We start from the raw sequence: 22545 nt of genomic DNA, 5'->3' as shown, positions 1-22545 counted from the left end.
CTTGGACTCAGGGCCTGAGCACTGTCCCTGGCTTCTTCCCACTCAAGGCTAGCACTCTGCCACTTGAGCCACAGCGCCGCTTCTGGCCGTTTTCCGTATATGTGGTGCTGGGGAATCGAACCTAGGGCCTCGTGTATCCGAGGCAGGCACTCTTGCCACTAGGCCATATCCCCAGCCCCAAGCACATTGATTTTTAAATATTGTTATTTAATTTAATTTTCCCCTCCACAAAATCTGAATTGACAGAGTTTAAGCACTCAAAAGTGGAAAGAAGTGTTGGTTTGATTGCTGGTTTCTGCTTAGTCCCAGAGTATACATAATAACCTCCAAATGGATTGCTTTATTTTGTATTTGAAAAAAATATTAATACCATTAGAGGAAGTAAAGGTGTAGCTAGTGTCAGAATGTTTGCCTAACATGTACAAGACACTGAGTGAAATCTCCAATACTGTAAAAACAAGCAACCATCAAACAGACCAAAAACATTAAGATTATTCATGCTTCATTTTCTGAAGGAGACATTTCTGATTAGATCATTAGGTAAAGCCATGGTGTCATTAGGATAAAGTTAACCACCCAGAAACCCACTTATGTCCCTTTGCCTTCACTGTACTCCAACCTAGTCTGTTGGTCACAGGGGGGAGGACCTTACAAAGAGCCTACCTAGAGCAGTATGTAGTTGATGCTCAATAAATAGTTGTCACATAAATGTTTGTTGAAATTACAGCCTCAAATGTTACAGTTGGCAGTCGTTATAGATGACTGCTATTCCTCTACAGCTAAATTTGGGTCTTTCACATTGTAGAATATATGAGGGAAAAGCAGTAACAGGTGAATGATACTGAAAACAGTCATTTCCGGGGGAAACAATCTGAATTGCAACATGGCATTTGAAATGAGGTAAGTGTCACCCTCAGTGGGTCATTCACCTCCCATCTCTGTACACACATGGGTGTGCATACACACACACAGGGACCCCAATCCAGACCATGCTACAGGTACTGAGGCTCATTCTGCATCATGAGAAAAACACAGTCCATTTACCTCTCAGTGTTACCATCTATTTCTTTCTCTTTTTTGGTAGAGAAACTTGAAAGAAAAAGCTTGATATGTAACCAACCCCAGAGGTAACAGAAAGTATAAGAGAAGACCCAAAAGACTGGATCCAACCTACGGATAACGTTGTTTAATCTTATTGTTTCCAAACTTGGGTTTTTTGTTTGTGTGTTTGTTTTTGCCAGTCCTGGGCCTTGGACTCTGGGCCTGAGCACTGTCCTTGGCTTCTTTTTGCTCAAAGCTAGCACTCTGCCACTTAAGCCACAGCGCCACTTCCCACTTTCTCTGTTTATGTGGTGCTGAGGAATGGAACCCAGGACTCCATGCATGCTAGGCAAGCACTATACCGCTAAGCCACATTACCAGTTCCCAAACCTGGGAAATTTCATATGTATAAATACTTTGGTTTCTCTCTAAATTGAGAAGATTTTGCATCATTTGGCTAATATTTGCACACAACAATGATTAGTTGAAGCTAAATAGCAACTCAGTGGGCCTTATCCATCTCAGTTTGTCTGCATTGTCAACCCAGCCTGAACTTTCATGGAAGGCCCCAAATTCTGAGCAAAACCTTAAAAATATCTCTATTAAAGCTGGGCATCAATGGTTCATGCCTGTAATCCTAGCTATTCAGGAGGCTGAGATCTAAGACAGACAACTCAGTGAGACTCTTTATTTCCAATTAACAAGCACAAAGCTAGAAGTGGAGGTGTTGTTCAAATAATAGAGCATCAGCTTCAAGCAAAAATGCCAAGTGAGAACATAAAGCTCTGAGTTCCAGCTCCAGAATCAGCACTCACATGTGCACACATGCATGCATGCGCACGCACACACACACACACACACACACACACATTATCAACATGAGTGTAACTAGCTTTGGCTCTTACAGTATCTAGTATATTCTTACTCCTAACTGGCCTACATACAAGTTCCCTATAGTCATAAATTCTTACATGGAATTTGTTATAGATGGGTAGTTTCAAAATTCCAAATTAACTCTTTTCAATTCTCCCAATAATTCTGTGAGTTTATGTGATGGTCAGCTTTGCATCACTGTGACAAATACCTGAGGGATTCAGAGGTTTGGGTCCAAGGTCAGCTGGATCCATTGCGGTGGGCTGGAGGTGAGGGACAATGTTGAGATGACAGCAGTGTCAGGAAGAGGCTTCTTACCTCATGATAGCCAGGAAACAGAGCAGTGCCGGGATCTGATCGATCCCTTTCTCCCTGATCTCCCGGGGAGAATGCTTGAACCCTAAAATCTATGAAAGAGCACTCGGCCTTGCCTTCCACCGGCAGAAGGCCAAGGCGTACTCTCGTGGACTTGCGCTAAGTTGAGGAAAGGTTGCTGAAGCCTCCCTTCCCCCTAGTCCCCTCACATGTTACCAGGAGCGGGGGCAGAAAGAAGGCATCAGGGACACGCTGCGATGGTGGGATGCGTCTCAGCCCTCCCAGGGCGGGCCAGAGAAATTGATTATGATGACAAAGGCGGAAGGGGAAGGACTTGGGGTGACTGACTGATTGGCTGACTGTGCTGCCCCAAGTGATCATGGGACTTCTTTGGGGGCTGGACAACCCTATCATGGTGGCACGCACATGTTTGCCTCCCGAGGGGTGGGGGCCTTCTTTTCTGGTTGAGGCTGAAAGGTGGGAGGGGCTCCCTCCCACATGTCCCAGGGCTGGGGGAAGGGCAGCATCTCGCTCTCCGCCCTTCTTCCACCAAGGCCAAAACAGTCCCCAACAGAGCAGCAGAGAGGGGCCTGGGTCGGGAGCTTATAACCCCTGCACTCAGGAGGCTGAAGCAGAAGGATACAAAGTTTGTGGCCAATCTGAGCTGTATTGTGAGTTCCAGGCCAGTCTTGATTATATAATAGCAGCTTGTCTCAAGAACAATAATAATTATGAAAAATAGAGGAGTGTGGGGGTAATCCCCCAAGGATATGGCTCCAGTGACCTATTTCCTCCAGCTGGTCCTCTGTCTCCATCAATTTTCATGTCCTCCCACTTACAGCATCACCACCAGTGGATTCATCCACTGAGTCAGTCAGAGCTCTCATTACTCAATCACTTCTGATTGCTTTGATTCACCAGCTAGGGACCAAGACTTTGACACATGAGTCTTTGGGGAAGATGCTTTGTATGCAGATCATTACAGGTAGGAAGTTTCTGCCTCATTTTCTGATGAGCAAGCCAAGGGCCAGAATTGAAGTAAATCAATGAAAGTCACATTGCTAGTAGGTGGCAGGGACTGAATTGAACCCAAGCAGTCTGACTCTGAAGTCTTGGCCAATAGCCAAAACAGTTTGTTTCCATATCCCTATGTCCACGCAGTTAAAAATTCAATTCTTAGCCAGGCACTAATGGTTCACACCTGTAATTTTAGCAGCTCATGAGGCTGAGATCCGAGGATGATAGTTCAAAGCCAGCCCAGGCATGAAATTCTGTAAGACTTTCTTATCTCCACTTAAACACCAAAAAAACAGAAGTGAGTTTGTGGTTCAAAGTAGTAGAGTAGTAGCCTATAAATTCAGTTCTTGCTGGGTGTAGTGGCACATACCTATAATTATAGCCACTCAGAAAGTTGACGATTGTTCAAAAGTTAGCCTAACCTGAACAATCCACCAAGATTCTATATCTATCTTCAGATTAAAAAGCAGAAGCTAATTAGACTATAATTCTTCAACTTTTTCATGTATATAAAAAAGCAATCCTGATCTCCAAAACTAAGATTTTTCCTCTTGGCTCTCAGACATGCTGCGCTCACACAACCTTGAAATTGCCAGGTGAATTTCTTATCTACCTTTTAAAGCTCAGAAGGTATCGTATTCCCTACTCTGTGGTATGCAACAGACACTCAACATGAATGTGGAATCAGGAAAACAACATAGATTGAACTTTTAATTTTGTACTGCTACCCTGTCAAACCAGATTATCCTTGTGTCAAAATAGGACCAATAAATAGTCTGCTGAAATGAACTCATCTGGACTTCCATCTTGCTGTAGCAATGTTCTCTGAAAATACAGATCACACCTAGCTCTCAAAGATGTGGGAATGTAATGAGAAAATCCTGTGAAGTGCCTGGCACTGTCTGCTAGGGTAGTGGATACTAGAATATTTCATTTCAGCATTTCTTTTTAGCCAGGCATGGTCATACATGGCTGGAACCCCAGCATGTAGGTAGAAAGATTGCTATATCTCCAAACGGTCTCAACCAACCAACCAAACAACAAGCAAAATCCTTTCTATGAAGATACTCCTCAAACTCAAACTCCTGCTCCCAGCACTGTACATGTGACTTTTCTCCTCTTAAACCTGTGTTTCTCCATCTGGCATAAATGAGAAGGTGCCAGAAGCCACAGAATAAATAGGTCACATCCACCAGGAGCAGAAATTATATTTGAGGCCTTGAAATCCCCAAGGTGAAGGAGGAGGCACTTTACTCTTACACTGACACTGGAGTGTGTAGGATGAATTTTTTTTGCAAGGTCTGCATGAATTTTTCAAAAGATAAAGCATGAAACTTAAAGAAAATTTTTTTATTTACAGATACCCTGCTTTAGAATACTACTCAGGTCTCCCTGGAAACTAGGGCAGTGGCCCTATGGATGTGCTTTAATACCCAACAGATATTCAAAGCCCTTTCTACCTTCTAAGCTCTAAGGGCTATTGGGTAGCCCACTTCTGTGAAGGAGAACTTCCTTTGTAAATATTCTCAAATAACAACAATAACAATGGAAGCCAATGCTTACAGATTTCTAGTACCATGAACTACATACATTAAGCAGTTTTATATGCACTGTATCTAGTTTGCTAAGCATTCAGAGACATACTTACAACACTTGTCTCCTCATTAAGGATGGTGAGCATGTTAGGCTTAGTGATTCACACCTGTTATCCCAGCTGTTTGGGAGGATGAGCTAGGAAGTCACAATTTAGACGATTTCCTGGGCTATGTAGCAAGTTCAAGGGCAACTTGGGCAATTTAATAATTGTCTCAAAACAAAAATTTTATGTAAGGATGGGAATGTAATTCATTGGTAGAACACTTGACTAGCATACTCAAGTCCTTGGTCTTAATCTCTAGTAACTGAAAAAATAAAATGAAATGGAGAGCATTCCTGGAAAGCTTCATGATTCACCTCAGGTCACGTAGCATAGCTGTCGTCTAGTGACAATTTATATTATCATGCTTAGGTATATCCCACAGGAGGAGGAGGAGGATGGGGAGGAGCAGGAGGAGGAGGATGAGGACGAGGACGAGAAGGACGAGGAGGATGACGATGAGGAGGAGGACGACGACGAGGACGAGAATGACGAGGAGGACGACGACGAGGACGAGGATGACGACGAGGACGAGGAGGAGGAGGAAGCGGAGGAAGAGGAGGAAGAGGAGGAGGAGGAGGAGGAAGAGGAGGAGGGTGATGATAGTGATTTTGATGATGATGATGGTTTGAACTTATAATTGACAGACTGGCATAGTGACACACTTCTATCAGCCCAGCACTTGAGAGGCTGAGGCAGGAAGATCTCAAATTCAAGTTTAGGCCTAGACTGTACAAACAGACATTGGTTTGGGGGGTGGGAGGGAATAAATATGTGCACAGGTATTTCTTGAGAAAAAATGAACCTTATGTCCCTTATTTAACCATCTCTTCTTTCTCACACACACACAATGGCAGGACATATCAAATAGACTAAATAGGGATTAGCATATATACTATTAAAAACAGAGACATTTTTAGACTTTTACTGAAGACTTTATATTTGCACACTATCTAGAATGCCTTTCAATAAAACATAAACTTGTGTTATGATTTGAAAGCCTCTCAATGGTCCATTTTGTTATAAAAATAGCATTTACTGAATAAGAAAAGGAATTTTCACCCTAAGTACCATGTAAACCCTTCCAAAAAGCTAAAACATTGGCATTCTATTCAACTAAATCTGAGAAGGCATTCTAAGTATAACTCTATAGTAAAACCCTGTATTAAAAATAAAAGTAGAAAGAAAAAGTGATAGGCCAGATTAGCAGAAGTAATTTTCCTTTCAATGACAAGAGTGCATGTAAGAAAAGTCCAAATCAAATGAAAAATAGTCACTGACATGTGCTAAACCATTTACAAAGTTGACCTTTCACAAGCCAAGAGATTGAGTTTGTAATTTTTTTCAGAAGCAGCCACAGTGTATTCAGAAGGCATTGTATAAAGGGGGAGGGTTCATTTTTCCATGTGCATACAGGCAAACAATATGCCTAGATCAAATTCACCTGATCCATCGTTCCTCCTCATACCCCTCTCTCCAACTTTCCAAACTGAGTTGAACAAGCTTCACTGTTCCATTTGCACATTTGTACATAAGGTTGTTGTTTTTTTAATCATAATCACCTTCCTTTATCCCCTCTCCCACCAATACACCCCTCCCATGGGACCTATTTTACATTCCCGTTATTCTTTTTTTTAACTGCCTCCTAATTGTTCAAAGGGGCTGCACAGTGATATTTCACATGTGCGTTTATAATGCGACTCCGTATACCAGACTGACTCCATATATCAGATGGACCCCTCGCTCACTCTTACCTTTCCCATTCCCACTATTCACTATTATTCAATAGCTTTCAGTAAATTTCACTTGTTATCTTTATTCAAAGATAGAATATACTTCAATATTTCGCCTTATATTATTCCTTTCTTTCCCCTCTCTCTCATATATTTAATTGATTAATTTTTTTATGATGCTGAGCATCAAACATAGGGCCTTGAACATGCTAGACAAGCATGGCAACTGTCTCTAGGCCTCAACTTGGACAGCTACAGATTGAAGTGTTTGAGTTAGAACATCTCTAAAATTTCTTTCTAGCTTTGTTATGTGGCACAATTCTGGAAAATGGAAAATATTGCCAAATATTATTCTTTGTAAATGTCCTAGCACTACTCATGAGGATCCTAGTTCTAAGCTAACCTGGGCTGGGAAGTCTGTAAATCTCCAGTTACAGATTTAGCTCAAGTGTTCAAGTACCAGCCCAGTATGAAAAAAGCTAAGGGACGGTGTCCAGACCCTGAGTTCAAGACCCAATAACAGTGTACACACACACACACACACACACACACACACATCCTATTTACTCCTGGCCTCTTCCTGTGAGCTGAGCTTCCCCACATCTTAGGGGCCTCTGAACAGTCAATCTCCTCCCGCAGAAGCTCATAGGATCCAGCTGACAATGTCTCCATGAACAAGACAGAAGCAACATGGCCTTTTGGGATGTGGCTTCTGAAGTTACAGGGCATCACCTCCACTGTAGTGTATTGGGAACTCCAGCCAAGCCTCCACAGATCCAAGGGGATGAGTCATAAACCCACCTGGCAATGGGAGCAAACATGAAGAATTTACAGCTAAGTTTTAAAGCTGTCATATCAAATGCAAATATATACCAGACACAAATGATGCCTCATGCCTGCAATCCTATCTTCTCAAGAGGCTAAGATCTGCGGATCATGGTTTAAAGCTGACCCAGGCCTGAGACTCTTCTCTCCAATTAACGACCAAAAAGCTGGAAATGAAAGTGTTGCTCAAGTGTTAGAGTGCCAACCTTGAGCAAAAAAGCTAAATGAAAGCACCCAGGCTCTGAGTTCAAGCCCCAGTGCCAACACAAAATACAAAATAATAAAGATAAAATACAAATATATAAGTAGATACAGGTACAAATGTACAGATATGTATATATTAAATCCTCCTTTAAGTTCCATTTAATTCTTGCAACAAGATAATTGTTGGTAGCACTTTGTTATTGGTATCTTTTAGCTCACTGATAGTGGCAAGATTTGTCTACAGAAAATTCCATACCAATTCTACTAAACCACGTTAATTGAGAGGACACCCCATTAGTTTTAATGTTCGTTATTACCACTCCAATAATTTTGAGTTGATACTATACTTATGGCAGCTTATTTCCCTTGAAACTAAATAAGCAGGAGGAAATGAAATTGCATTCAATTTAAATAAGCATAATTTACAAAACAGATACACCCTAGGTAGACCAAAGAAAAGAAATTCTAATTGAAAGCAATTATGTTCAGGGATTGATTCACCCTGGGGCACAACATTTTCTAGAATAATAGCATGTGATATTCCTGCGTGATTCTTTGTCTCTTTGCTGGGGCTGCTCCTGCTGCTGGACATACTTGCCCAGATCTGCCTTGCCTGGCAGATCTCAGCCCATTTGAATTTTCTGGGCAATTGACGCGGTGTTTTGTTTGATGACATAGAGATACAGCCAACATCACTGTGGACAAAACAAAACTGTGCCTACTTGTTTTCCTCAGGCATCTTTCAATCCATACCAATCGCAGCAGTCTCTCTTCTATCAAACACACAGCATGGTCCGGTGATCGCCAGAAGCAGCCTCCCCTGCCATGGTTCATTTGCACTGAACATCAAGAAGGGGCTCATGAACACCTTTCAGGACAAGTCAAGTTGAAAATATTACCTTGTTCTATCAGTCAAAAGACTATGTAAACCTAATCACCAAGACTGGATGTTGATAAAGAGCAAAAGAGAGGAATAATTAATAATCCCCCAAAATGATCTTTAAAATCCATTACCATCTGTAGTTTCTAGTTCATTTCTCAAAGTCATTCACAAGGTTATCCAATTGGTAAATGATAATGGCTTTAGCAGGATGCTCTGCAAATCTACTCCATTCAGTTCCACTGAGTGTGTCCATATGTGTGTGTTTGGGTGTGTGGGAATGCATGTCTGTAATGTTTTCTAGGTCTCTATCAATGTGATTTATGCAGTGGTAAACTTGTCACAACTGGCTGAGGAGACAGGAGATCACTCTTAACAAGGTGAGTCAGATCAAAGCAGAGTTCAAAAGGATACATTCTCTTTCAGAGTAAACAATTTTTGCAGTTTCTAAACCCAGTGTGAGACTTAAACAAAGGAATCAAAATAACTATAAAGTGAGATCTGGGAGAGCTGTAAAGCTCATCATTAGTGTCGAATGAATTAACACCAATATTCAAATTGATCTGTCCCTTTGGGCTACATGTTGTCACATTGCCACATGAAAGAAAGGATCTCTTTATGCCTTGTGACAGGGGAGGCTATGTCCTAAATACATTTGGCACCAATTCATTGTACAGTACCAAGTAGGAATAAATCAGAGAGGCAAAGGCCTGGTGCTTGGTGGGTGCTTGGTGGGGGAGCAAGAGGCCCAGGTAAGAAACAAGTCACAAAGATGTACTGAGGCAGCATCCATCTTTAATCAGCTGCTACAACTTCTCCTGAACTAAGGAAGTATGCTCCATAATTCCATCTGGATATATTTCAAGTAAGAGGCATAAATACTAGTTCAGTTTAGCCAGGTGCTGTGGCTCATGCCTGAAATCCTAGCTATTCAGGAGAGTAAGATCTGAGGACAGAAGTTCAAAGCCAGCCCAGGCAGAAAGTTCATGAGACTCTTATTTCCAATTAAGCACTAAAAAGTTGGAAATGGATCAAGTGGCAGAATGGTAGCCCTGGCCAGAGAAAAGCTGAAACATAATGCCTAGGCCCTGAGTTCAAGCCCTAGTACACACACACACACACACACACACACACACACCACAACAAATCAATTAATTAAAAGAAAGTCCAGTTGATTTGAAGATGTAGCTAATTCTATATTCCTAGTTTTGGGGGGTTGAGTGGAGAACAGAAGGTCTCATATGAGGATTAAATACTATGATTACATTGATTTGGGTTTTTTTTCCTTGTCAATGTAGTACCTGGCACATATTGAATATTCAATGATTATCAAGTTGACATTTTGGTCAGTTAGAATATAATAGCCGGGCTGGGGATATGGCCTAGTGGCAAGAGTGCCTGCCTCATATACATGAGGCCCTGGGTTCGATACCCCAGCACCACATATACAGAAAATGGCCAGAAGTGGCACTGTGGCTCAAGTGGCAGAGTGCTGGCCTTGAGCAAAAAGAAGCCAGGGACAGTGCTCAGGCCCTGAGTCCAAGCCCAGGACTGGCCAAAAAAAAAAAAAAGAATATAATAGCCGATAAATACTGACTCTGCAAAGAAGCAGCAGAATATCTAATTTGTACAACTTTTTTCAACCAAAGGAGAATGGTGATAAACTTCAGGTATGGAACATTTTAATCCTTATTTAATTTCTTATCTACAAAAGGAAGTGTAAGCTCTTTCTGCTTGCATCTTTTCTGCCAAATCTAGTGTTCCATTCTGGTATATTTTTTTTTAATTTTTAGATAGTGTTTTATTTCAAACAAAAGAAATAAAAATGAACAGGTTTCATTTTTTCTTTTGTAACACTTCCTGGTATACATGCATGAATTAAAAGACACTTAATTTGGGGACTGGGGCTGTAACTCTGTTTTGGAGCGTTTACCTGACAGGTGGGAAGAGCTGAGGAGGAGAAAGGAGAGGAGAAGGAAGGAGAGAAGGGGGAAGAGGAGGTGGAGAAGGAGGAGGAGGAGCAGGAGGAGGAGCTGGAGCAGGAGCAGGAAGGAGAGGGGAAGGAGGGAGACAGGAAGAAGAAAAGGAGGAGGAAGAGAAAGATGACATAATTTAATCTGATGAAACCAAAGGAATTCAGATTTTTTTTAATCTAAAAGGAATCTTTTACATGTATAACAACAAACCTATAATCGCCACTGGAGTTTCCTAGTTCCTAATTAAATACATCACTATCACTGAGGCTGGAGTAATAAATATATGATCTAGTTACCCAAGTCAAAGAATGTAAAGCATGTATCATAGCATGATCTTTCTTCTTTGGCACATTTATCACTAAATAGATACTTTATTTTTTTTGTATCTTCTGGGAAACTATAGAAAATCACATATTCAAAAACTGTCATTGATCAAGATTCATTGTACTTATAAGCTGATTTGCTTAATTGAAACCTCTTTGTACAACTATTTAAAGATACTGAAAATCCCGGATATGTTGAATTGAAACCTTCTTGTGCAGCTATTTACAGGTAATAATACAAGAGTAAAAACAAAAAACACGTCTAAATGTATCATACAGAAACAAGTTATAGCAATATATGACTCGTCACTAAAACCAAAAATGCAGATCTATTGCTAGCTTACAAATCCCACTCATATAATGTGGTACTGACAATTCCCCTATGAGCTAGGTGGCATTTGTTATAGATACGTGTATATATATATATATATATATATATATATATATATAATTATTTTACCGATGAGGAACAGGTTCGGTGAGTGAGGGAACTTGTTAATTGTCACACAATAAAGGAGAGAAGGTTAGCAATAAGATTTTCCAAATCAACACCGCATTCACTCCACTCCAAGTGTACATCGCTCATCACTCCCACTTAGCTCCTTGATTTTATTCTTTGTGCTATAGTTTAAGCCATATTATTGGGATTACTAGTAGATATTCTATAAAGGAGGAATATAGAGATCCAAGATATTCCCTTTTAGTGTCAGGGGTTTCCATTGTTACCCTGTTATCCCAGGGTAACAATATCATTGTGGCAGAAATGATGAGAATTGGGAGCCATTAGCTTTTCTAGAACTCAGCACTGGGTTAAGACAAGGGTTAACTGAATGGTTTCAAAATCTCAGAAGTATTTAATGATTGCTGCAAATCGCCCAATAACAGTTGTCAGCTTTATTTGACTTTTCACTGAATTCATTTGAAAACCACTCATGCAGCGCCTAGCCTGGCACTATCCTCAACTGTGTATTGAGGATGCAAAGATGTCTAGTGATGAAAAGACAAGTATACACACATGCACACACATACATACACACACATTTCTGCATCAGGCTGACAGTTCCTTAAAGGTAGAAACCAGTCATCTTTGTATTCATAGGACCTTTTATAGATGAAACTTGTAAATCAATTGTAGGGTACTTGTTTAACACTCCCAAAACTGAGTTTGGAGGCATGGCTCAATTAGTAGAGCTCTAGCCAATAAGTGGTAGTGGTCACAGATATAGAGTTCAAGTCCTGGTCTCAGACCTAGAAAAGAAAAGGAAAGAATAGAAATATGACCAACACCCCAGGTTTGATCCTCGGGGGGGGGGGGGATAATTAAAAAAATAGCAATAACAAAAATATATATATTTATAATATCTAACACTCACAGTTACAATGGCAGCATCATCTAAGAGTAACATTTCTCCAAGTGGGAGGGATATTATTTAGCTTCACCTTTGCCTTCTCTCAGTTAGCCACACCCCTTCACCCCAAAGGAACACAGTCTACCTAGAACTCATTTGCATGCTACAACAATGTAGAATTAAGCCTAGGATCCAGCACCTCCTTTTCAGTAGATTGTTTAGAGAACCCTATGTATCACTCAGATTCAGTAACTGCCTGTCAAAATACTTTATGGGAGGAAGCATTGAAAGGAGCAAAAAGAGTTTGAATGGTGGACTTAAGTTTTATTGTTTTGTGTTGTGTCAGGACTAGAGTTTGAACTCAGGGTCAGGGCACTCTCCCTTAGCTTTTTCACTTAGAACTATCCTTCTAGCTCTTGAACTACAGTTCCATTTAAGGCTCTTTGGTGGTTAACTGAAGTTAAGAGTCTGACAGTTTTTTCTGCCCCAGTTGGTTTCAAACCTCAACACTCACATCTCAGTCTCCCAAGTAGTTAAGTTTATAGGAACTGAGTCACCAGCACCAGACAATGGCTGAGTGTTGTTAATGCAGCCCATTGAGTTATCATTTACAGATAGCAAAAACTTGCCCTTTTTGTATATAGTGTGATGAGTTTGGACAAATGTATAGGCTTGTAACCACCATCATAATCATGATAGAGAACATATCTTTCATCCACAAATAATTCCTTTGAAGTACCATAATTTTAAATGAACTCTTTTATAAAACCACCAAACATATCAATGTTGCAGATTACACAATGTGGCCTGGTATCTGGGACAATTTCATGCATTTCTCCAAAATGAGCAGTTAGCTTTTCCTTGCTATCATGTATTTTCCTTTTGGCATTCTCAAGGCATGTGGCAAACAGGAGCTCATGGTTATTCCCAAAATGTCTGGCTCCCCAGTAGAGATTCATACTCTACTTCAATGAAACTCACACGATTCTTCCCCCAATTCATCTGTATGGTTCTCATTTTTCCAGAGACTACCATAGAACTCGTTTGACCATGTTAGATGTGTTGCTTTAATGATGTAGCTATCAGTTGCATTGAGTTGGCACTAGGCCTTTCCCTTCTTTATTGATTCTTTCTGGTGACGGTGGAAAAGCTCCACGTCCTGTACACACTGGCTACATGCGATGTGATCTGATGAATTAATGATACAGCAAACAGGTAAATGGCTAAAGAAATGGATGGACCAGCCACTGCCCCATTTGCTAGATCCACAGTGTCTGAAAGGTTAGGGGGCCAGGTGACAGGCACAAAGCCATACGCTGATGGAAACATCTAAGCTGTGCCAAATCCCAGGCCAAGTTTATTTTATTTGCTCTCTTCACTAAACGTTTTTTTTTTAAGTTCTCATCAGATATCAGCATTCAAGAATAAAAGTAGAAAAACAAGCTCCTATGCAATAAAACAAACAAAAAATAGTGCTAAGGATAAAATGTGTAAGGATTGCGAGTCAATTTTCCCTTGATAGGAAGTAAAAGTAAGTCTTTTGTTTTCCAGAATTTTCTCCGCATTAAATGGTATGGTGATACTTTTTAGTAACTCTCATTGGGGTTTCCCCCTTTAAACTACCCTGCATGTGTCCATTGGGTTTCTTTTCTACCTCTTTTTAACCAGGCTTCTTTAATGAGAAAGACACCATCTCTTCCTTGCCCCTACATCATGACCTTAACAGGCCAATGGAGACAAGACCCTAGATAGAAGATTTTCCCATTGTTGTACTGGGACGGGGAAACACATCTGATTACATTTCTGTGGAAGGGCTTTTATATTAGAACAAGTACCCAAAGGGATTCGATAAACACAAAACATCGAAATAGTATGCATTTTATACTTTAAAAATGGTTCTGACAGAAGAACAATGACAACATGAACCCAGCCATTGAAGTGGCCCTCCCAAGGAGACTCAATTGCCCTCCAGCTCGTCCTGCGCTTTTGCACCTGCCTCCCGCCCATTCCCTGTTCCTGCTCAGATATGCATGAATCCTGATTCTTCTTCCAGCCTGGCTTTTTAGCTCTCCCTCTCTCCCTCTGCTTTTCTGCTCTCTCTCTCTCTCTCTCTCTCTCTCTCTCTCTCTCTCTCTCTCTCTCTCTCTCTCTCTCTCTCTCTCTCTCTCTCTCTCTCTCTCTCTCTCTCTCTCCTCTCTCTCTCTTTCTCTCTGTCTCTCTCTGTCTCTGTCTCTCTGTGTGTGTCGCTCGCTCGCTCGCTCTCCCTCCCTCCCTCCCTTCCCTCCCTCCCTCCCTTCCACCCTCCCTCTCTCCCTCCCTCCCTCTGGCTTCTGCTCTGCTTTCTTACTCCTCTCAGCTGCTTAACTACAGCTCCCACTGGAACTTACACAATCAAAAACAGCACCATCACCGAGGGCTGAGCGCCTCACTCCCCATCCAGCCTCCCGAGCAGCTAGGTAGCTGGGGGCGGGGAGGGTCCCCTTCTCCCGTCAGCCCGCCCAGTGTCTGCAAGAGCATCTCTCCCTGGAGGTTTGCGGTATCCCGCCATCCGGCTTCCTGGGGGTCCGGTCCGGTGGCAGTGATGCATCCGTTTCATAGCAGGGATGGCAAGCGGAGAGCCACAGCCGGTGGCAATTGAACATGGGAAACGGTTGCTGCAGTAGCTGGTGCCGCAGAATGCCCGAGTGAAGAACTGAGCCCCGTTAGAGTCTCCATCCCGCCCTGGTCTTCATTCACTGCACTCAGGAGGGAAACCAGGAGCCCGATGCACTAGCCAGGAGGGTGCCAGCCCGGATCCGACAAGTCTCCACTGTGGAAGATGGTGAACAAAGACATGAATGGATTCCCAGTGAATAAATGTTCAGCCTTTCAGTTTTTTAAGAAGCGGGTAAGGACAGGTCGGGTTTGTTTCTTTTGTTTCTGGGTTTCTCTTAAATGCTTATGATTGTTCTTCTGGGGTTAAATGAATGAGCCTAAGGCTTTGTGGCTCAGCCCTGCATGAAAGGCGCGCTTTTCATCGAGATGGTCCAGGTAAGAACCTGACAGTTCCTGCCTTAATTCAAATTTTTCCGGGGGGCCTTGGTGGAGAGGAGGGGGTTAGAAATAGTTGCACTGGGAAAAGGGGGCTGGGCTGAGATGCCTTTTTAAAATATTCTATGAGGTACTTTCTCAATCAAAGCCTGACCACGATTATGAGGCAATTTCAAAGACACCTGGCCTGTGTGCAATGATGATTAGTAATTTCCTCCTGGCTAATTGAGTAGTTCTCTCCCTCTCTCTCTCTCTCTGTGTCTGTCTCTGTCTCTCTATGACTCTCTCTGTATGTCTCTGTCTCTGTCCCTGTCTCTGTCTCTGTCTCTGTCAGTCTCTCTGTCTCTGTCTATCTCTGTCTCTCTGTCTCCTCTGTCTCCCTGTCTCTGTCTCTCTCTCTTTTCTTTGGAGGGTTCAACTTTTCCACACCTTTCATTCACTCAGTCTCTAGAGCCCAGTCATCATCTTCATTTGTCAGATTCAGAAGCTTTGGCTCCTCAATAATTGTCTGCCTCTATGGTATAAATAGCCAAGGACTAGAATGACCTTTCACAGAAATGATGGACTCCAACATTTCACCAGGTACCTTTAATCTCAGCACTAAGGAGACTTGAGGCAGGCAGGAGGATCAGGAGTTCAAAACTAGCCTGGGCTACATAGCAAGTTCATGTAACACACACACACACACACACACACACACACACACACAACAATAACAATAAAAATACTCTATTTCAATTAGTCTTAATTTTTTTAAGTAAGCAGGGGGTGGCCTGTATTTGAATTATAATTCAGGGCTAAGGTGTATGTATTTGTTTGAATTCCTTCCATTTATAGTATTGATGATGGCATGTAGGTTGTAAAGGCACCAGTGTGTGTGTGTGTGTGTGTGTGTGTGTGTGTGTGTGTGTGTGTTTCACAAATAAACTGTTTTTTGCAATGGCTACATTGGTGGACTGTAATTCTGCAAATGTATACATAACTAGGGGATAGAAATGAATAATTGTTAGAAGATGGATGACTGATGTTCTTATGAAAGTGTTTCTTAAGCACAGAAGCCTCCTCCAGCCCCCAGCTGTTCCACCCTATTTAATACCCTAGGGCAGCTCCAGTAAAATGGCTTTCTCCATTCATTCTTCCTGCCCTTCATTCAGGTCCTTCCTGTGCTATGCCTGAAATGCAGCCCTTCAGTTAATTCACCAATAGAACATAGAGAATTACAGGCTGAGCTTGATGCCACCCTGTACTAAATGGTCGTGTTGAAAAGCCAGGACTGGGAACACAGGCACCTTGTCAGGCCCAGCTAGAGGCCAGCAGAAGCTTCTATACATCTTGACTGACTTCTTCGCTGTCAGGCAAAAATCTCTCCCCCAAGTCTATGGACAAAACCATATACATTGAAATCAGAACAAAACCCATTCTTGCAGCTGGGGTTCTAAGCCAAGTCCCTCACTAGGAGAGTCTGAAAACTGAATGAAACCAATCAGTGGAACTTCACAGACTTGCACGCAGCTATTAGGTTTTTACTGTAACCAACATACTTCTTTCCAATGGAAGAGTCCTTTTGTAAAGATTAATTTCCAAGAATAAATGTTTTGCTAATTTAAAAAAATTGCCATAGCCCCTTTATTCAATACTTAAAATCCTTACCTTTCTAATTAATTAATTAGTTTAAAATATTTTTTGAAATCAGGTGTCAGAGGTTCCTCCCTGCAATCCTAGTTACTCAGGAAGCTGCAATCTGATGATTGTTATTTGGAATCATACCAGGCAGGTATGTCTGTGAGACTCTCATTTCCAAAAATCAGAAGTGGAGCTGTAGCTCAAATGGTAGAGCTTCAGCTTTGAATGAAAAAACTAAGGGACAATGCTCAGGCCTTGCACACACATACACATTATTTTTTTGAGATAGGGTCTTATTACATTGACCAGGCTAGTCTTGAACTCCTGGACTCAATCCTCAAGCTCAAGCTTCTTGAATATTGACTACAGGTGCGTGCCTGAAGTCCAAGATGCTTGTCTTCATTAATTTACTCATTGGTATTGGGAGTTTCGTTCTGTTGTTGCTTTTTTGTTGTTGTTTGTTTTGTTTTTGTTTTTTGGGTTTTGTTTTTGTTTTTGTTTTTGTTTTTGTTTTTGTTTTTTGCAGTGCTAGGGATCCAACTCAGGATCTCAGACATACAAATATTCCACCACTGAGCTTTCCAATCCTGGGGATACTTTGAAGTTCTTTAAATAAAATATCCTCAATCAACCAGTAGCAATCATGTAGACTTATTAAAATAATTTCTCTCATTCTCTTTGCCCTCAAAATACACTACTTGGAAAAACTAGTGTACCATCTGGTTTAGTTAGGCTCCTGGTCATAATTTACCAATGTTCTTAGCCAATGCTTCTGCAGACCTTGAATTTAGCAAAGAATAAGTGAGGCTCCTAATGTCTTCTCAGAGATCTGAGAGAATGAAGTTTCTACAGATATAATCAGCAGGCAACTTTGCCTGTCTTCTAATCTGGGCCTGTCAGCTGCTGAAGACAGGATCAGGATCCTTCCTGCCCTTTCTCCTTCCTTCCTCCTCAAAGACACCTACTGGGTAGAATGACTTTGCATCAGGTCATTCACAGCCCCAGGGAGAACATCCTCCACGCTGGTCCATTTTGCTTTCTTCCACATCAGGTTTATACTGTATTCTAAACGTTCACTGTAGCTTGGATCCTAGGGTTGCTTTTGCCTTTTTGGTTTTGTTTGTTTGTTCTCTGATTACCCAACTAATTTATGCAAATAAATGTGCTAAGTAGTCAAAAAAAAAAAGCAGCTTTGGAATGTATCCTACCTTCTCCCCAATCTTTCTTCCCCAGAGGTAACTGCTCTCATATTAGTACTAGTATGTTCCAGACCTTTTTTCTATATATTTACATACATATCCGTACACTATATTGTCTTTGTTATTGGCCACAAATAATCTATTTTCTTATGCTCTATTGTTGAAGTTCTGTACATTTCTGCATATTTTATTTTTAACCTAGCTAGACAGTCTTATAAAGTGAACCTTTGTCCGGTGCCCACGTTGAACCATGAACAGATTCTGGTTTTCTTTTCTTTCTCTCTCTGTTTTTTTTTTTTTTTTTTTTTTTTTTTAGGACTCAGTAAGTGACTGAACCTTTAACCAAAATTTTGATTCTCGAAAATGCTTAATGGATGCATTTGACACCTCTGTGATGTTCTAGAAGGAAGCTAGGGCTCCTCAAGGAGAATATTCATGGCTTGTTCTCCTAATGGTCCATCCTTCACTGCTTATTACTGCTGACTTGTTAATGCTGATGATGTTCCTGGCCCTGTAGACTGAGCGCTTTCTGTGTATGATCTCATTAAGCCTCACAGGAACCCCAATAAGTAAGAAAAAAGTTACTAAATACACAAAGTATAGCGTAGAGAAGTGAAACAATTAGTCTAAGTTCACATACCCGAAAAGTAACAGATAAACCTTATCTGACAGAAATCCCATCTATTTATTTGTTTGTTTGTTGTTTGGTTGATGGAAAGCCCCATCTGTTCATTTGTTTGTTTGTTGTTTGGTTGGAGACAAGTTTCCACTCCATGGCCCAGGCTATTCTGGAACTCATCAATATCCTGCTTCTGCTTCCTAAATGCTAGGATGGGATTACAGGTACGAGCCCCCTTTCCCATCCCCATCTGACATTCTTAATCTAGACTTTGGTTATTTCAAATTGTCTTCCCCTCCCTTTTCTCTTTTGTTTTTCCCACTGCAAAAACAAAACAAAAAAAAGTGATATCTGTACACCACAATGTAATGTTTAAAAGCTCTGCCTGTGAAGATCTTTAGTAGACACAGTGAACCCTAAACTCTGGAGACATGGAGACATCACCCAAATGAACACAGTCCTAATGTTACTGCCACAAAAATCCTCTGGACCTTTCAGTCTTGATTTAAAAGCTTGACTAAATCGGCTTAATTTTGTCATTCAGTTGAGAACTGTGAAGCTCAAGTAGATAAGAGTTTTACTTTCATTCCCTGTGTACTAATGATAAATTAGCTTGGAATGTGTGGGGGTTATGTTTTATTCTTACACTCTCCCAAAATTAACTTAAAATGAACAGGAAAAAATATCCTTAGCAGTTTTAGTATGATGATCTAAGAGCTTTGAAAGGTATCAGTCATGCTAAAAAATAATTCAATTTATAATCCGTTTTCATGGATTTGAAGATTCCTTCCTACATCCAATTCTTACATAATGATATCAGGAAACACAAACAAATATCATTGACAGTGTAGCAAACAGAATAATTCTTTTAGGAAATGTACTAAGTGCTTAGAAAGAATTCTATAGCCACAATTACATTAACTTCAGTAAGATTTCAAAGGATATCTAGCCATATAGAATTTGAGTTTTGACCAAAGCTCAGAAAGTCCCTGATCTCCTGATATAGATGAGAGAACCAAAACCCTGAAAAAATAAATCACCTAGAAATAAATTAGAGCTGGGCGCTGATGACTCAGGCCTGTAATCCCAGCTACTCAGAAGGCTGAGATCTGAGGATTATGGTTCAAAGCCAGCCAGGGCAGGAAAGTCCATGAGACTCTTATCTCCAATTAACCACTAGAAAACTGGAAGTGGCACTGTGGCTCAAAGTGGTAGAATGCTATTCTTGAACAAAAGAACTCAGAGACAGCACCCAGGCCCAGAGTTCAAGCCCCATGACTGACAAAACATAAAATAAATTAGAATGAGACTAAACTAAGCCCCTTGCTTAAGGCATTGATTTAAAGATCTAGAATGCTTTCTTCTCCATTACCTTCTCAAACACAGTGAATCTTTTCATCACCATCCATTCTTCAACAAGTACAGTAAGAGCAAAATATGATGCTTTGTCTTGATAGGGCCAACTGCCTGGTGACCACCAAGGCACATCTGCCTTGACTCAGTATGTGATGAAGTGCTACAGTTGAACAATTCCTTGTATTGTTCTATAGTAACAATAGCTTTTACAAGAGCATTACTAACATAGCACTGCTCTTACTTACTGGGCATTGTTCATTTAAATTCTCACATACATATTATCTCAGAAAAAGAAAAGATTAGACCAGGTGAAGTGACTCATGCCTATAATCCCAGTTACTCAGGAGATGAAGATTGGTAGGCTGGAGTTTAAAATGAGTTGAGGCAACAAAACCGACAAGCTCGGTACAGGCTTCCTAATTGAAGATTAGACACATTCAAGGTGGGCCCTGAGCCTAAAACACAAGACTATCTGAAAAATAACTAGGCAACAAATGAGACTGAATTGATAGAATGCCACCAAGTGATCATGAGGTACTGAGTTCAAAACTAGATACCACGGGGGAAAACAAAAAAGCTAAAATGTATAAGCCGTTCCCAAGACCTTTGGTGTTTGGATATATAATATCCAAAAAGCTTAGTGATTGGGTGTAAATGTCACTGGAAACTAATTTAAATTTGACTCAAGGACAAGTTGCCATTACCCTTAGCAGTTGGTAGGTTTGTTTGTTGGTCAAGTAGCTATGCCAAAATTTCTCTTAGTGTTTTTCTTGTCAGGACAAACCTGATAGACAACCTAGTGATTCAAAAATCTTTTTATTTTATATTGATATAAACCACTGACTTCAATATTATGTAGTATATGAATAATCTACCTGGAACCCTAAAAAAAAACTTGATTATTATTTTTCCTTTTATGCTGTTAAGGGTGGAAGGAAGCCAGGATCTTTTGTATGCTTAATCCAAGATCAACCACTGAGCCACATCCCGGGCCTGCTTTTCCTTGTGTTTTCATGAAGTCTTAAGAGCTGTGGCATGTGAAGAGATTGGACTCAAGAAGCCTTTTCCTTATCCACCATGAAAGCTTTGAGGGTTTGGATGGAATAGAGTTGAATGGGTTTGGTTATGCTGGATAATTAGCCTCCAGTACTGTAGCACAGAATGTGGGCAGCAAGCCATGTTCATGAAATAGATACCTTGTCTTTTTAGAAGCTTTCCAGAAAGCTCGATGGCAGGCTCTTCCTCTGTAACCATGTTAGAGAAGAGTAGTGGGATTCCTTGAAATCTTGCTATATGTTAAAAGAATTCATGCAAAAATATGAATGCTATGTAAAACACTGGGTACAGATTCAGAGCTCTCATAATTTCCAATCTGAAAGTTCTTACTTAATAAGGTCAGGCAAAATTCTGCGGTTGAGGAAAACACATCCAGTGTGTGCCCAGTTGGAAATTTCTGACTATGGAAATATGGAAGGGAAGAACTTTAGTGGGAATTAGATCAATAGAAAAACATTTAATTAGTAATCTAGGTCACGTTAAAGATAGTTCACTAGAGGAAATATTGTAGAAGCATATTTTAGTGTGATATTTTAAAAATACATGCCAGTTAATTTGGGGGGGAGTAAATCTAAAAAGTTAGGTGGTAAATATCAACCTTCCTACCACTGGCAGAGAATGCCTTTTGTGTAGAATGCTGTTTCTTGCCTGCTAACAACACCCAGAATGCCTCACTTATCAGCAGTATGAGTGTAGAAATCAGCATTTCATCAAAGGAAGAAATGAAAATTTCTACTCGGTCAATAAGGTTGCAGAAAGTCAAGTAAGTTTACAGGCAGGACTCCCAAAGTTTTTGTTTTGTTTGTTTTGTGTGTGTACCAGTACTAGAGCTTGAGTTGAGGGCATTTCACTTGTTTTGCTTTTCCAGTCACCACTGGTGCTCTGCTACTTGAGCCACAACTCCACTTTTTGATGGTTATTTAAAGATAAAAGTCTCACAGGTAGGAGCTGGTGGTTCATGCCTGTAATCCTAGGTACTCAGGAAGCTGAGATCTGAAGATTGTGGTTCAAAGCCAGCCCAGGCAGGAAAGTCCATGAGACTCTTCTCTAATTAACCTCCAGAAAACCAGTAGTAGAGCTGTGGTTCGAAGTAGTGGAGCACGGGGCTGGGAATATGGCCTAGTGGTAGAGTGCTCGCCTCATATACATGAAGCTCTGGGTTTGATTCCTCAGCACCACATATACAGATAAAAGCCAGAAGTGGTGCTGTGGCTCAAGTAGTAGAGTGCTAGCCTTGAGCAAAATAAGAAGCCAGGGACAGTGCTTAGGCCCTGAGTCTATGCCCCAGGACTGGCAACAAAAACAAAACAAATAAACGAAGTAGTAGAGCACTAGCCTTGAGCAGAAAAGCTCAGAGATAGCACCCAGGCCCTGTGTTCAAGCCCCACAACTGACAAAAACAAAACACAAAACACCTCACAGATTTGTCTTCCCTGACTGGCGTCAAATCAAAACCCACTGATCTCAGCCTCCTGCATGGCTAAAATTAC

This window comes from Perognathus longimembris, chromosome 9 (genome assembly GCF_023159225.1).
Source record: "Perognathus longimembris pacificus isolate PPM17 chromosome 9, ASM2315922v1, whole genome shotgun sequence".
In the NCBI taxonomy this organism is placed as follows: domain Eukaryota; kingdom Metazoa; phylum Chordata; class Mammalia; order Rodentia; family Heteromyidae; genus Perognathus; species Perognathus longimembris.
This window is presented reverse-complemented; position numbering follows the sequence as displayed.